This window comes from Anopheles moucheti, chromosome 3 (genome assembly GCF_943734755.1).
Source record: "Anopheles moucheti chromosome 3, idAnoMoucSN_F20_07, whole genome shotgun sequence".
NCBI classification, from domain to species: domain Eukaryota; kingdom Metazoa; phylum Arthropoda; class Insecta; order Diptera; family Culicidae; genus Anopheles; species Anopheles moucheti.
This window is the reverse complement of record NC_069141.1, coordinates 13,899,513-13,915,409: the sequence shown is the minus strand read 5'-3', so window position 1 is coordinate 13,915,409 and position 15,897 is coordinate 13,899,513. Positions and strand designations below refer to the sequence as shown.

General features: G+C 44.3%; 1 long non-coding RNA gene across 1 annotated transcript in view; it reads right to left on the bottom strand.

The window, feature by feature from the left end:
* Window positions 1–12,216, bottom strand: part of LOC128303728 (uncharacterized) — a 47,332-nt gene extending 35,116 nt beyond the window's left edge. Inside the window, exon 1 of the long non-coding RNA XR_008287398.1 lies at window positions 11,460–12,216. This is a non-coding gene — a long non-coding RNA (uncharacterized LOC128303728). The remainder of the gene's footprint in view (window positions 1–11,459) is intronic.
* Between the last annotated feature and the right edge of the window lie 3,681 nt (window positions 12,217–15,897).

Genomic DNA, 15,897 nt, shown 5'->3' with positions numbered 1-15,897 from the left:
TATATTCCCTTTCGATGGGGATGGAGAAAAAAACCTTCGCCATCGACATTGAATTCTACCATTTTCTTACAGTCCAAACATACGGCTTTCGCTCCCTTCTCCACGTGCGGTAATAACATCTAGCAGAATATTACCATTTTTCGATGCGTTTGTTCGATGTCCGATTACAACCAAACGGGCACCAAAGCAAACCTTTCGTCCCATAAACTGACGGTTTATGAACTAGACCTAGAGATTCACGTGAAGGGCAAATCGAAGGGCACTTGTTTTGTTTTTGCTTCGTTGACCATTTTACGAGCAGCATAATATTAACGGAAAAACAACTCGTCGACAGGCACAGTATACTGTGTTGCGTTCTACGATCGAAGACAAGCGGCTCTAATCCCGTCGCTTAGTATCCATTTTATGCTGGTCGCTAGTTGCCCCCACGTGTGTGTTCACCACACAGCGACCCCCCGACCGGTCCAAAGCTCGAAAGGTAAGAAAAATTTGCATAAAATGTACAAACTGCCGGTAACACGAGGGTCACGCGTTTTTCCGTTCAACTTGTGGTACCGTTTTGTCGGGCTACCCTGCACTGCTAAATCTTCTCCAGCCGACGAAAGCATACGGTGGAAATCTTTTTTCCCTCATTTCCACGCTTGGGTGAACCATACGCGGAACGTCCCCTTCTGTGTACAGCCGTTATCATTTGATTCGTTTAAGTTCTTTTTTTTTGTTCAACCTCCGAAAGGTACCGTTTTTCTAGCCCTTACCAAACGGTTGGGATGCTGTTGTTTCCTTTTTTTCTGTTTGCGAGTTCGATTTAGAATTTGCTCCCTGCCGTCAGGGTAATATAACAACATGAAGGAAAATCTGTGATCACTTGCAGTGAGCTCAAACGAGCTCAAACATACAGCATGCGAACAAAATGGAAGGAAGGAAAATTCACCAGTCACGAAGACGGCCACGATCGAACAGGGGGGGTCGAACGTATCCCGAGTGCCTTCTAATCGTCCGGGTGCCATCAATTCCTTGGCGGACCGGATTCGGGTGATTTATGGGAACCCACGTGTCCAATCCTCCTCGTGGCATGTCCCATGATTCTGGGAGCTCTCCATTTCGACCGGTATTAGTTTGGCTGTGTTTCAATATATTTATCATTCTTTTGTGACCCAACGCTCTCCCCACTTTCCGTGCACGCCGGCACACGAGCCTGATCAAAGATCAACCCCAGTCGCTGCAGGAGTAATAAATTCAAAGGACAACACACATTTATTAATCTCGTGCCTTTCCTGCTCACCATGCCATTGTTTACCGATGGTGTAGGCCGGGGGTTTTTTTTTTGTAAAGAAATGTTAAATTTACTTTCGCGATAGACCACCACAGCATATTCGGTTCGATGGCGAAGAAAGAAATTTTGCGCTTTCCTACCGATCAGGTTGGGTTGCCTCCTACAAAAGATTGTGTCGAGAGGACTCGACTGCACATTGACGATGGTGTATCTTTCCTCCATCTTGCTACCAAAGACCAACACAGCTACCAAACAAAAAACCAACAGGAGGTCGCCCGCACCGCAAGAATAAGCTGTTAGAAGTTCAAAAAGCGTCAATTTATGATCCCTTCCCTTCTGGGTGGCCGTTTGGACAGGGCGCGTGGGTGATTGTTTTATAAATATTCCACTTTTAAAGTCACGACACATTGCTGAAGCTTTCCATGGCTTTAATAACGCAAAATGAGCTGCCGAAAATAATGAACAAACTAAAAAAAAATCAGCTACTCGCCAGGGTTCTGGTTGTTGATTCTGGTGTACTGATATTCATAAAAAAGGATCACTCAGCACTGCTACAAACAATCTAAACACAATCCCAATAATGCTGCACGCTGCTGATGATTAGATAAGTCCGACGACAAGCAAAAACTTGCTGCGTACGGGGCGTTCCAGCATCCGGCAGCCGGTCCCAGTCGGGGGTCTTGATCACGGATCACGGATCAAATGCTTAGCGCTGGGGAGCTTATGATCACGCGGACATTGCAGCTTTTCGGTGGCGGCACCGAGCAAAGCTACTGGCAAACGGAACTAGCCCAGCCCTCGAACGGGTGCAGACATAATAACTTGAGTTATTACTTCAACCAAAATAGCTCAATCAACACCAACCTTGAACCATGCCGGACACCAAGCGGACAACTTTGGACGAAAGGTTTTGTTGGTGGTTTTTTGTTTGTGATGATGTATTTTTTTTCTTACCACCGTACACTCCTTTAAACTACCCAGTTCCGTGAGAAAAATTGGCAGCAATCTTGTTACTTACTGCTGTTTTGTTAGTCTTTTTTTGCATGGTGGGATTTTGTTTGCTAGCGCAAAGTAATATCTTTCGTCCATTATGTTTGGATTTTGAATTATCCTATCGGAAGGACGGCTCTGTTTGCGGACGGACGGTTAATAATCGATTTTCAACGCAACAACAGGACAGCGGGTGTTCTTTAAACAAATTAGAATCATTTCATCACGTCTCGGAGGTTCTGGGATAAAAAAAAAACAAGAAGCACAAAGAATCGATCCAGACAAAACCAGGCTGATGCAACAATTTGCGAGTTGAATGTGGAGCTATTTTCGCAATATTAATCATTCTTGCTTTAAGTAAATTTAAAATAAATTATATTCTGTCAAGAGTAGTTGAATCAAACTTTAATGAATAACATTCATTGTGTCGTCAGTAAAATATTAATCTTGATATGTTTAGTTGTATAAAAAAGCAACTTAAAGGAGCTCACGTTGAATAAAGTTTATAAAAATGCATCTCACGAAACGAAATAGTATTCACATATTAAATTTGTAGTCGAAGGAAAATGCCAATATTGTGCAACAATAATATCGAGGTCAAATAACGGTGAAACGGCTCAAACATTAGCGAAATCAGGACTGATCAGACCAGGTAGGTTCTATCGTGTATTTGGTGGGAATGGAAGAAAATCTTGTATTGTGAGTTACTTCCGTATGGCCGATAACTAAGTATAAATCATCTCTATAAACAACTTTTGAACTCTTGAATCGTTTAAAGCCAACGATTGGACCAAGCACCAAGGGATCATTTTCTGGCAATAGAAAACTTCCTGAGAGATAAAAAATTGGGATTACGGGTAGAATGTGATAATAGATAGATAGGAAATTTTCGTCAATAAAAACCAAAGTTATCACATAAAAATATAAAAACCGCTCATTAAATTTCCCATAAAATACATAAAAAGCAAAGTTATGTTTTTTGTTGAAACTAAAATGAAACACATATTGGCAATAAAAACGTTTTCAGCACATGAAAGTCCCATTACACACACACACACACACGCACGGGCAATATACTTCCCCCAGCGTGCTTTTTCCCCCGGTGCACAAATGTGCACCATAACGATCGTTTTACTTATTGCGCTGCATCTTAAGTGACAAATCGGATCGCATTTTCACCATTTTTATTCTTTACAGCGGGCATACTTCATACCCACCCAGTCGCGTCATAACAAATCGTCCAGACGCCACGAAGCGTTCCTACCAGCGCGCGAAAGCCAACCTGTGCGTCATATTTCCCGTGGGCACACTCGACACCAGTACGGTACTCGCGCGCACATAAATCGAATGAATGATAACAACAGCAACAGCAAAAAAAACAATTACCCATCCATCGCACCCTGGCCACCGGACAGAATCGCATCGAACCAGTACAAAATGGCAAAAACCACATCAACCGACCGCCGTATCATCGCAACCAAGCAGTGAGTTCTTTCCGTAGCAGGGTACCTGCAGGATGTGGTCCGATGTGGTGGCGAGGTTGTGAAAGATTTATTGCTCCTCATTTTCTTCATATACTTTTACGTACGTGGTTGGCCAATGCGCGGTAAAGACGATAAAAAGGTAAAACCCAAAGCAATAGGCTACGAACCAACACACCATATATAAACGCGCGCACAGACACACGTGCAAGCATAAAAACAGCCCCACGATGGACGATCATTTCTTGTGGGTCAGAGGGCTGTATTGCTTGCTGTAACCCCATGTGTCTACTATTACTGCAACATATCCTTGACGTTTATATTTAATCTTTTTTTTATCCCATAACGATTCTGTAGAATTCATGTTTCCCTCACTCTCTGTGCGGTATTAATATAGCCGGGGTGAGCGGTGGAAAAAGGGGCAGAGCAATATAATGTATCCCGGGCAACAAACTTATCTCATTTTCATTTATGAAAACGATAAGAAGACAAACACAAACACAAGAGCGGCCCGGGAAATGTAGCCCAACCTCACAAGCCGGCGGGTTTTGCCAAAAACCAAACCGCCCCATGAGTTACCACAATTGGGTTCCTCGGTTTCGTCCGGGTTGAGAAGTCAAACAACATGCCCCGCATCCTTCACGGTTTACTTCCTAGATGTCCTGCCCGGTCCATGCGACTAGGACGACGAGAGCATCAAATATGCAACGGCTCGCTGGTTTGAAGTGTTAAATAAACAATGCCACCATGGAGGGTTTGGCTTTTGGGCCACTTTTCGCTTGCATTACGGAGGCTCGCCAGCAATGTGCTCTGCCGGCATGCCGACGCAGGGTTCTATTTGTCCAGGCCATTTCCCGACATTCAAATCGACGATCGACGACGATGGTTGAAGGAATGACGAAAGGTTCGAGACCGGAAATGGCATTACCTGGGTCGAAGAACGAAACACGTACGCAATGGGCAGTGTTGCGTACTGCAGCATCAGGCAAAACACGGCACAATCGTATCATTTCCGTGTCGCATTTGGGTGGATATATCCTGTGTAAACGAACCGCCATACCGTGTGCCATCTGCTGGCCACCTCCTGCAGTATGCGCGCCATAGACGTGCGAGCATTATTAGTCCCGAGGCTATTTTCATGACGATGTCCTTCTTATACCGCAACAACGATGACGACAAGCCGACTTGGGCTTGGTTCGAAGAAAAAGGACATGAATCGAAACGACCTCCTGTTACAGTGTCAATACACGGAGGATCTACCCACAGCTAATGGGCTCTTATCGGATTTCTCGATCCGTGTATCATCATCATCTTCATCCACTGTCAACCAATCGGACACGCTCGATTGGTTCGATCAAACGGCATTAAGGAAGCAAATAAGCGTCGACATCCGCACCGGTCCCGTTCCAGACCGCCTGCTGTCGGCGGGGTGTCAGAAGACATATATTGGACTGTTGCTCCACCAACCTGCTCACATGCTTCGGGTGGGCTTTTAATTTAGCGAAGAACAACTAAATCGTACCAGAACAACAATGCCGTTTCGGTTGCCCTAAAGCAAAAAAAAAAAAAGAAACGCGCATTTTCGCTTCGTTAGGTGCTAACGGAACATGGAAAGCGTTCCAGAAAGTTTCCTCTTTGGCGCACACCATCGTAATAAGCAGCGAACACAATTTATCACGTTAAGCTGCCATTGATTTACCGCAGTCGCGGTCACATAATCTAAGCTTTATTGGCAGTAAGGATCAATTTGGTGAGATATTGGTGTATGTTTTGTCATAATTTCAATAAGCCAGTATTGAGTGGCGATTTGTACACTCACTTTGATTCAATATCGCTGGCAAAGTGGAAACGGTATAAAACGGTTACATAAGAATACAGCAATGAAATGAGGTTTCGTAAAGAGCGATAGATTTTCAAAAATTTAGGTTAATACAAACGTTTGATATGCAACATTAATTGACAGTATAAAGGGGTATTCGAAAAATAATGTTGCTGCTTGTTTAACTATTAAAAATAACCGCCAGGATATTAACGTCTCTCCCAAATTCCAAATACTTTTCAAAAACTTAATTCAAAACCACCAAGAGAAAATCATTCAGTAACTCATTATATTTCATTACTTTATGCTAAATAGTCACTAAATTAATTCCTAAACTAAATTAATTATAGTTTTTGGCTTTTACTACATGTTTTAAACAACTACAAGAAATGGTTCGATTAAAGCTCGTTTTACCATCTTCCATCGGTGATTTATCACACCATCCACTTGTTGCCCACTATAAAGACTAATCGTACAGGATAATGACAGGTTCACGCCCAGCAATACCATGCCAATAACAGCTCTCAAGTTTCCATAACAAACCGCTGTATAAACACTACACAAACTAATCCGATACCGATCGCTTGCATAAATCTTGCGGTAGTCATTCATCCCTAAAATAGTTTAATTAACAATCCATCGTCGATTGAAACACAGAACAACTTTGCACCAACTAAACCAACACAGCACCCATCGCCAACAGCTGTGGAGAAGAAGCTATGGGGACCATCATCACGACAAGAACCATCTTCCGGATCGAAGAACGTGAGCACACACCGACACACCGCACCCATGCCAGGGGTGTTGCAAACATCATTAGCACTGATCAGCAACCGCCACTAACATCATACTCCCTCCCCCGAGACCAGCCTGCCCCGGCTAATGTGGGGTTGGCAGCTAGACGAGATGAAAAGTCTTCTCTTTTTAACGGTCCAACGAACCGTAAGCGAAACCCAAAGCGACTCTGGCGTGCGGTGTCGTATGTTGACTCATGCCGAGTTCGATCGAAGTATCTCATAACCACCGATGGGGTGGGTGACGGGTGGACTTTTCCGAGCTGATTGGTCGTGGCTTCCGATTCTCGTGAGACTGCCCAGCCTCGTCGTCGTCTGCCCGTGTGACTCCCTTCCGCCCGAGTCACATCAAAGAAAACACACCCTCGGATCCAAACGGCAGACCGCGAAGGTAACGTATGCTCTGGTTACGGGATCTTTTTGCTTTCTATCCCTCTCTCTCTCTCTGGCTCTATGATTCCAACTGGTGATGACGACCGAAAATGCAGTGCATCATTAGGTTCCAATCGTTCTGCCAGCCTCCCAAGTGACCGCACACACACGTGCCTCCTCCAGCGTAAAAGTTCATCAGGTTTCTTCAATCATCCACGGTAAGTACACCGCGACCCTCATATATCGTCGCCTTTTACGAAGGCAAGTTTTCCCGTTCACTTCGGCAATTGATGAGCACGAGCTCCCGGTACGAAAGCATAGGGTTCCGTTAGTACCAGTGCCACATCGCCACGGTGAAGCGTTGAAGAAGCAACAGCACCAAACAAAATTGTATCATTTGTGAAGGCAGTAGTCTCGGTTCCACATCAATCGTTCTGCTGATTCCATCTGGCCGTGGCAAACTCTATCCCAACTTTTAAGGTCATTTCCGACGTTTTCTTTTGTGCCCTTTTGAGGGCACGATAGGCAATTTCCAGATCCAATTGCCAAGGCCTAGAATAACTGACGCCGAAGAAGGGGAGCAAGGCAGAACGCCGCCATAACTCCGAATAGGTTCCATTTTCATTACAATTTCCCTTTTTTTCCACGAGATCAAGATTGAATGTTCTCATTTTTAGTGTGCTCATTAGTTTTGCCGGGGGACTTATCCCATTTCCGACTGGGGGCTGCTATTTCGGTTACGCTATTCTTTTATGCTACCCATCATAATAGCACTCCGATCCGCCGGAGCCGGATGGAAGAAATTCGTGAAAATATTCTCCAAACCTCGAGACACCCGTAGCGTGAGCAGTACGCACAGAAAAAGAACACTGTGGAGAATTGTACAGAATAAGAGGGATTAACTTTCTGGCCAGGCGTCCGTGAGAAGCTACCACAACACCTGAACAAGATTATGGCAAATCTTCCATCAGGGCCCGTTGACCCTGAGCGCTGAGACCACACTGAACAAAAGTATCAACGCACATCAGAAATTAATTAGCAGCTGAGGGCAGTATGACGAGATCATCATAAGTCGCAAACGAGCTAAATGAAGAACCGGCATAGCACCGGCTGTCGGGGTGGTGGGAATAGTACCCCGGGGGTTGAGACATTAAAAAGTGCCACTCAGCTCACCAGCGCTTTTGGGGCGGATGCGGCTTACGGAGTAATCCACCGCAAAACCAACCACTCATTCTCGTGCTGAATTTCCGATCAATCAGTACAACAACACAAAAAAAATCAGCCAGCCGGCCCACAATAGATCACCGAGAAAGTGCGGTCAAGGTAAGGTGAAGCTCTGGGTGGAATGGAATTAATCTCCGCTTCTAAGGTTGCATTCCCATCGGGGCGGTAAGCCTCCGTGATCATAAAACCAACCGTCCGAAGGGGTAGTCAATGATGGTCGGACTAGAATCAACAGAAACGGCCGATTTCCGTCCGCGGGAAGGTTTCGTAAATCAACAGGTTTGACTCGATTCCGAGCATATTGTTCCGATTGCGATGGGAACACGGCAGAACATCTTCGGGCATGCAATAAGGTAAGATCCACTCAAATGGAGAGCTCCTCAGCAGTATGTAGAGGGTATGGAAAATTGAATACCTTCCCTCAACAGAGCTACTCCATTTTGGCATAATAATGTTTGAAAAGCATTCCGCACTGTGCCAGACAATTTACTGGTCTGGTCTAATGAGGTAGCTCCACTAAATATAGAAGCCACGAAAACCAAGCCGGAAAACCTCGTTAGAGTGTTGTGGTAGGAAAGTTTGTTTTTTTTTCCTGTTTCGGTTTTTCCCGGCGAAAGAATCTGAAATCGATTCCGAATCACGAGCATGAAGGAACGCTCTTAACAGCAACAAAAAAAAAACAAACCAACCCTCAAAAACTTCGCAAAGAAGTTCTTCAGCTGTACGCCACAGACAACAAACCGCTATCACCCCACGGTACTTAGGGCTTTTTTTAAGAGAAGAAGCAACGAACGAACCACATTCTCATCCGATCCGGGTCCGTTACCAAAACTTACCTGAGTTTTTCGGACTGCACACTGGCCGGACACCGATTTCCAGTCTCCCCGTCTGGACCCAATGTTCCACGTCGGCAGCTGAGTCTAAATAAATAACAAACACAACAGCTTGAAACGTCCAGCCCCTTTCCGAAAAGCTCTTACGGAGTGTGCGATAACACAGGCACACAAAAAAAAAACGTATCGGAAAAACATTACATCTTCAAGATGGAGCCCCACGAAAAAAACGGGAGCTTCTCCTTTTACCTTGCGATTCGCCGTCTCGGTAAGGGTTCGTATCAAACAGGCCGGAGACTTCACTGCCACGCGGGACTGCCAAATTGGCTTCAAACAAGCGCGTTCGATTAAACGCCAAGTTGACCTACTTTTTGAGCCGAATTGCGCTAAACTCTCCACTTCACCAGCAGGGTGCTCATCAGCAGGCTGCAGGTTTGAGCTGATAGGGCTGGCTGGCACATGCAACCGAGGGCAGGCAGGCACGCACCCAGAGCCGTATTGGTTTGGCCCATTAGCTGCACATTGTTTGATCAAGCCGTAGCATAAACGGCGGTGTCTTCTGTCCCATAAAGGGAAGTCGCATCCGTTGCAGAGCTGACGAAAGAAATGTTTCTCCATTAGCGCTTCTCTGTGTGTCGGAGGATATCAAGCGTGATACGAAAAGCCTCACGGTAGGTGTACAAAATTGGAAATGGAAATTCACATGAAATGTTGTCCAAAACCGGTCAGAATGCACCGATCGGTTCTTAAAAAGTAGTGAGCAATCAAGGAGAAGAAAGAAATTCCAAACAAATCGTTTCATTGCATGTAAAGTAACAACTCGTCATGTGAAACTAGACCTCTTCGGGCATTAAACAGAAGACGACGAGGAGAGACATAAAAGCAATTTGTCACATACTGGCATGAAGTTTGGACAGTGCGCACGGAGGTGAAGCAATGGAAATGACTCATAAAAACTCACAAGTCTCGCATGAGAATGGGAACGAAAGGCTCCCACTGCTATCCACCTGTTCCCTGCCGAAACCGAACCGTAAAACAAAATGTCATGAAAACTAGCGACAGACGCATAGCAAATGAGGCACCGTACGATTGCAACTTCTAACCGTTCGTAATCGAATCATTGCCTGTTTTGATAGTTTTTTTTCACACATTCCAAAACATACCCCAGTTCAACAAGAAAACAACCTGGTAGCTTCTGGTCTGTGTTTCAAAACGGCACCAGACAATCTACCGCAATGGGGACGCGGTCGTATAAAGTAAGTGAAAATTGAAAATTATATTGGGTCATATTTTACACCTCTCGTTGCAGCTGGATAACAGTGCAGCGCGAGTGCATCGCCGTAAATGGTTGCACATTCTGCAATATCTGCATGCCGGTTTTCCGTTGTTCACCGAGCTGGTTCATTTTGCTAAGCGATTTGCATATTTTAACCCCCGTTCGGTGGCATTCTGACGAGAGGATGACACTGACAGCAATAAAGGGTGCATAAAGCGAAGTTTTATGTTGGAAATCATTCTCGTTCGCTGAAGTGGAACATTTCACTTGAAATGAGATCATTTCCTTCTTGTACTGTTGGTGATCTTTTTACTGAGTCTCTATATATCTTGGTCTATTTTATATTTATCATAGTTCCTTGTTAATGTGACCATAATATAATTCAACAATATGCAAAGAACTGTAATTTTTTAACTTTCATAACCGAAAAAGCTTTTAAGAGTATCGAGAGAGTGAGAGAGAGAGATTTTTTTCATTGCACAGAACAACTTCAGATGAACAAAAATACTTTTGAGGTTGTAAGTTAGAAGTTAAATTAAAAATTCAATTTAGCAGATATTCGTTAGATTTTACAACCTGTTTACGTTTTCAAATATTCTAAAAAGTTTAAAAAAAACCCAAGCGAATTTTAAAACCACATAAACCGCAACTGTCCCACTTACACCTTTTCACACTTACTTCTGCAAGTGTTTTAAAGCCTCCGATTAACAGGCAATTAACAAACAGATCCATAAACTCCCTCTGAAATTGCCACAGTTATCAACTCGCGTCCAGCTCGATAGATGGATCCATACGATACCATCATAAACACACCATTTTTAAAAGCTTTTGACAGTTGCGCTGACACTAAAAAACACAGCGCGAAAATGAAAGTTTTGCCAAATGTTTACCCTTAGCCCACCACCACTACTACTACCACTACTTATCAAACGGCAACGTATTTGATGGCATAACACGCGAACTTTAGCCACGATACTATCTTCAACGCCACAACGCATCCCGTGGCCTAGTTTTTCTCCGGTTTTGTTTTTGCTGATTGAACAGATCGGTTTTTTTTTCAGCGCATCTTGCGTAATTCCCACTTTGCGCGGGGAAGATACGAATGCGTAGTTGCTTTTTAGAGCTTAAATTACAGGGTTCAGGGTAGAAGTAGGTACGAGCTAATCAGATGCTGACTAGCATCGTGCATGAATAATATGAATTCGTGGGACGCATTAGCTCATTACGAAATGAACCTCCATTCGGCTGCAAGTCGCCTGCAAGTGGGCTGTAAGTGGTGGCACAGCGAAAAACGAAATCACATGGCAAACAACCGTTTTCCAGCAGATACGAATGGTTTTTGACATTTATCTCCCACAAATATTTAAACTAAACCCGTTACGAAGCCCTTTACTCACCTGTATCGATAGCGTACGCCCCGGAAGCGATGGTAACGGCACGTGTCCTGCCGCTGGCAAAGGATTCCCGCAGCGCACTCAATGCCGGAGGTCACGCGGTCTCGCAGCAACGCGATGGCGGCAACGCAAACAAGAGAACCAACACAGTAGGCTACCGGAAAGGTGTTCGCCAAGGATACAACACACACGCACACACACTCACCACACCAGGAGTACGAGGTCGGATCGAAAAGGGATACAACGAACAGAAGGGTAGGTTTATGGTTGGTTGGCCGGAATTGGGGTTTTTGTTTGTCTGCCCCTGTTGCCTTGGTGGAGTTATTTAATTTGCGCTTTATTTTTTATCCAAAGGGGTTCCTTTTCATTTCTTCCCCAAATACACACACACACACACGCGCACACACGCCACTCAGGCGCACGAGCACCGACACACCCGGGACGCAGGTGAAAGCATCTGGCCGACAGCGGCGGCGACGACAAGGTTGCAGGTGAGTCTGGGAATTGGAACGCTGCTGTTCGCTCCCGGGTGAACTACACGCCAAAGGGGACGGACGTGCGGACGGAAAAAAGGGGAAAATTTCGAAAGCCCTCAACGCGACCACGGCACACCGGTTCGCGGTTCTTGGTTACGCGAAGTCGTTACGCACCCCGGAACGGATGAAGAAGAATAATGGTGCGTTCTCGCGACCGTTACAACGCACGCTTTCACCAAACACTGTCGCTTCGCTGCGAAACAAAAAGCAAAACACTCACTCTTATGCACTCTTATGCGTTGCGCTATCTTTTTCGACAGCCTATATGTACACCACTGTATAGTGCAATTTTGTATTATTTTTTAGTTAACACTGTTTTCTTCCAGATGTGCTGCAGGTGAGAAGCATTCCCGTGTGCTGCAGCAGGTTTTATTCTCACTTTTTCTTATGCTTCTCACTTGACTGCGCAGCAAACTCATACAAAACGTTAGAGCTTTTCCACTGTGGTAAGTTCAATCACACCTAGGGAAATTCACTCTTCACACCTTTGGCACTACTACTCTACTGGCAAGCACCGCACTATATTCATTCTTCCATTCTTCATGACGCGTACGCGTAACCATAAATAATAAACATACACTTGCACGTTGAAAAGAAAAGTCACTGGAGGGAAAGAAACACAATACAGCAAGCAAAACGATCAGCATTAGAAATTTAAATTATTATACACACAAAAAAAATATATCATTAACGGCAATTTTTGCTTCAATTCCTCGTGTTCTGTTAAACGGTAACGTTAGACAGAACCGATCAAAAATAATTGGCACGTTTCATAAAACAAAAGTACACGAACGAGTCACTATCCGCACAAGACGTTCTATCTACGCAACGGTTAAGAACCGGCAACCGGAGTTTCTGCTTTGTTCATGTTTTATTTACACACCGATGCGGTTCAGGGTGCAATCAGACTTTGGACAGAGTAGTCCGTTACCGTTGGCGACGGTTGCTACAGGCGATCGGATCCGGTCGGTACACCAAATCAAACAACGTTGTATGTGGTTAACGACAACAACAAAAATGCTCCCAGTGCTTATGCTAACGACATAAAATGGCCAATCGTATGGGGGGGGGGGGGATATATGTTCCTGTGTGTCAGGCACGTTTCACTTTTTTTTTTGCTATTTTGAAGTCAAGTCGCTGTAAAACAAATGCCAAAGAAACTATAAAATGGAGTCAAAGTGACTTGTTTTTTATTGTCGGTTAAACATAGGGGTGTTTGAATAATTGTGGAATACTTACTTCCCTTTGCGTAAAGCAATCAGGAAGAATGTTCTTGTATATTCATTTAAAAAAACGACATTTTATAAAACATTGTTGAAATCAGTTAGCTTCAGTTAATTATAAAATATTATCCATTTCGTAAAAGGTTGTTAATCTGCAACGGGTTCATTTGGTCAGGGCAATGCTGCATGGCTATGTTGAGCTACATGCATATTTTGAGGTGATTCTTTCATTAGAATTCACAATATGCAGTATTTAAAATCATAAATGTACTCTTAAAAGACTTAAATTGGTGAATCCTCAATAATTGAGGAATCCTCAATAATAGAGGAATGGTCAAAAAATCTTGAAACCTTATAGATTTATCATAAACTTTGTTTATTTTGTTTAATAAGCATAAACCAATAGAATAGAATGATATAATCGATATAAGTTTTCATGACTCTGAATCAAATTCATCCAACATTGAAGTTTTGTGTAGCAAAAAATGATTTAATATTTCCATTTACCAGCTTCGCCTCAACGCTTATTCATATGCCAAACAAACCCTAAAATCTACAACAATAATCAACCATGAACCGTAGCTAACACATATTGGCAAAGTAAAAGTCCAGCCAAATCCCCATACGCCAAGCAAAACGTTACGCCAACCGTTTAAAGTCGAACAGTATGCAACCGCACTACCGCAAATAGTCTAAAACGCAGGTAACACCCCATTCGCAACATTACTTTGTCGCTGAGGAGACTTTCGAAAAATAAATGTACATTCTTTACCGGATCAGCTTCGTAACATGAGTGGCCACGAGCCGAACCGCTGCTCACGTTTTGCCCTTCTTTCAATTATTTTCGTTACGTTTGTTTGATGTTGCCTTTTGGGTTAATTCCCTACTGCAATGTCGCTTCTATGCAGGACTGAGAATGTTTGACGAATACGCGATTTTGCAAGCATAGGCAGTTTTGACCGTGCTGGGTGATGAAGTTACACTGTTGTTGTCGATGTTAGGTTCTACCAGCTCTTGCTGTTAATTGAACAACAAAAAATACGTTTCAAACCACAAAAGGCTCACAAATAATGGACACCCTTGACGGACATTGCAACATTTTTCTTTTTTTTTAATTATTTCTACACTCCTTCCCACCCAAACACCTTTCCCGTGAACCAATTTAGGATTATTCAATCCAAAACTACCCACTTACGGTGATCAGCTGGAAAAAGTCGATCACGGATTAAAGCGGAGTTTACTGTCAAGCTAAAAAAACTGTTTACCCTTTACTTTGTTTGGCCAAACAAAAAATTGGACAAACAACACCAGCTTGATCGTGAGACACGAAGTGCATAATGCAGTCTTTCGTGCCCGGGCCCAGCTGCAGGTGCATTCGTGCTGCCCTCGCAATGTCCCGTGGGTTGCATTCAAAACACGATCACCAGTCACTTGCTTCACGCACAGCTCAGAAGGCCAACAACTGTCTGGCGGTTCAATGGGAAGCACTCGCAACACTCGCAACATCGATTGTCTTTTATCGATTTGCTGCAAAAGGGTTTTGAAGAGTACCTCCACCGCATTTTTTTTCTTTCGCTCCGATTGCTCCGTCTCTCCGGCCTTTAACCGCGAGCGATTCCTTTTGCGAAACGATCGAGCGCTCGATCGATGGCGTCCGGTTCGATCAGAAAGAGATTCGATTTTGTTCGATTGTTTGCGTGTGTGACACGCTGCGCGACGGAAACGCGGATTGTGCCAAAAATGGGCACAACCAACCGAAACCGGGAACACCGGATCTCCTTCGCGCGCAACCCGCCCCTCGCACCGGCCGCGTAGAACGAAGCGGACCGCGTCAAATGCCTATTACGAGAACGTGCGGCTTGTATGTTACTTCACATCGATGACACTTCGATTGTCCACTGCGGTTCTGGTGGTGTTGGTGCAACGGCTACACGCCTAGTAATGCTTTCAGAACACTTCATGATGGCCCTTCCGATACAGTTGATCCATGTTTCGTTGTACTTCGATTCGTTGTGCCATGCAAATTAGCTACTCCGGTCGATGCCGCTCATCATTTTGTGGATCAACCAATTCTTGTTCACAGGTGTTAGACAAGATGTTCGGGTGATCGTACAACTACCACACATTAGAACAATCACTAGCCGGTCTTCGTACGCACTTTCGCACACACTGACTCGCTCCCTTCGGCACGCATTTTGCAATCACACTTTCTTCAGTGCATCAACCTGCTATTTTACTGTTGTACACATTTTATCAACACTTTTCCCTACAAACCGTACGGTTGCGTTGGAAAATACCGCAGCGAGAAACACCCTTTTGGTTCTATGTTGCTATACTATCGAAAAACCACGAACAAACTAACGCCACGAACACTACGGCGCGTACGTGCGTACCGTTGAACGCATCGAAATGAAATGAGAGCGAGAGCAGCAAACGTTGCATCTTGTGGTCCGTTCCACCTGGACCCAGGCGTGTGCTTCAGCTGGACTTACACTTGTCGGCAAGGCACTCACTAAAGTTTGTCGGAAAGCTTCGATCGGCATCGGGTGAGTTACCGAGTTACCGAGTGGTGTCGAAGTTTTTCAACTTACGAGTTCGCTGCATCTGTTGCAGAAAAACGTGTGTTTTGTGTAACAAACATTCGTGTAACTTTAAACACTGAAAACCATCAGTTCAGAAAGG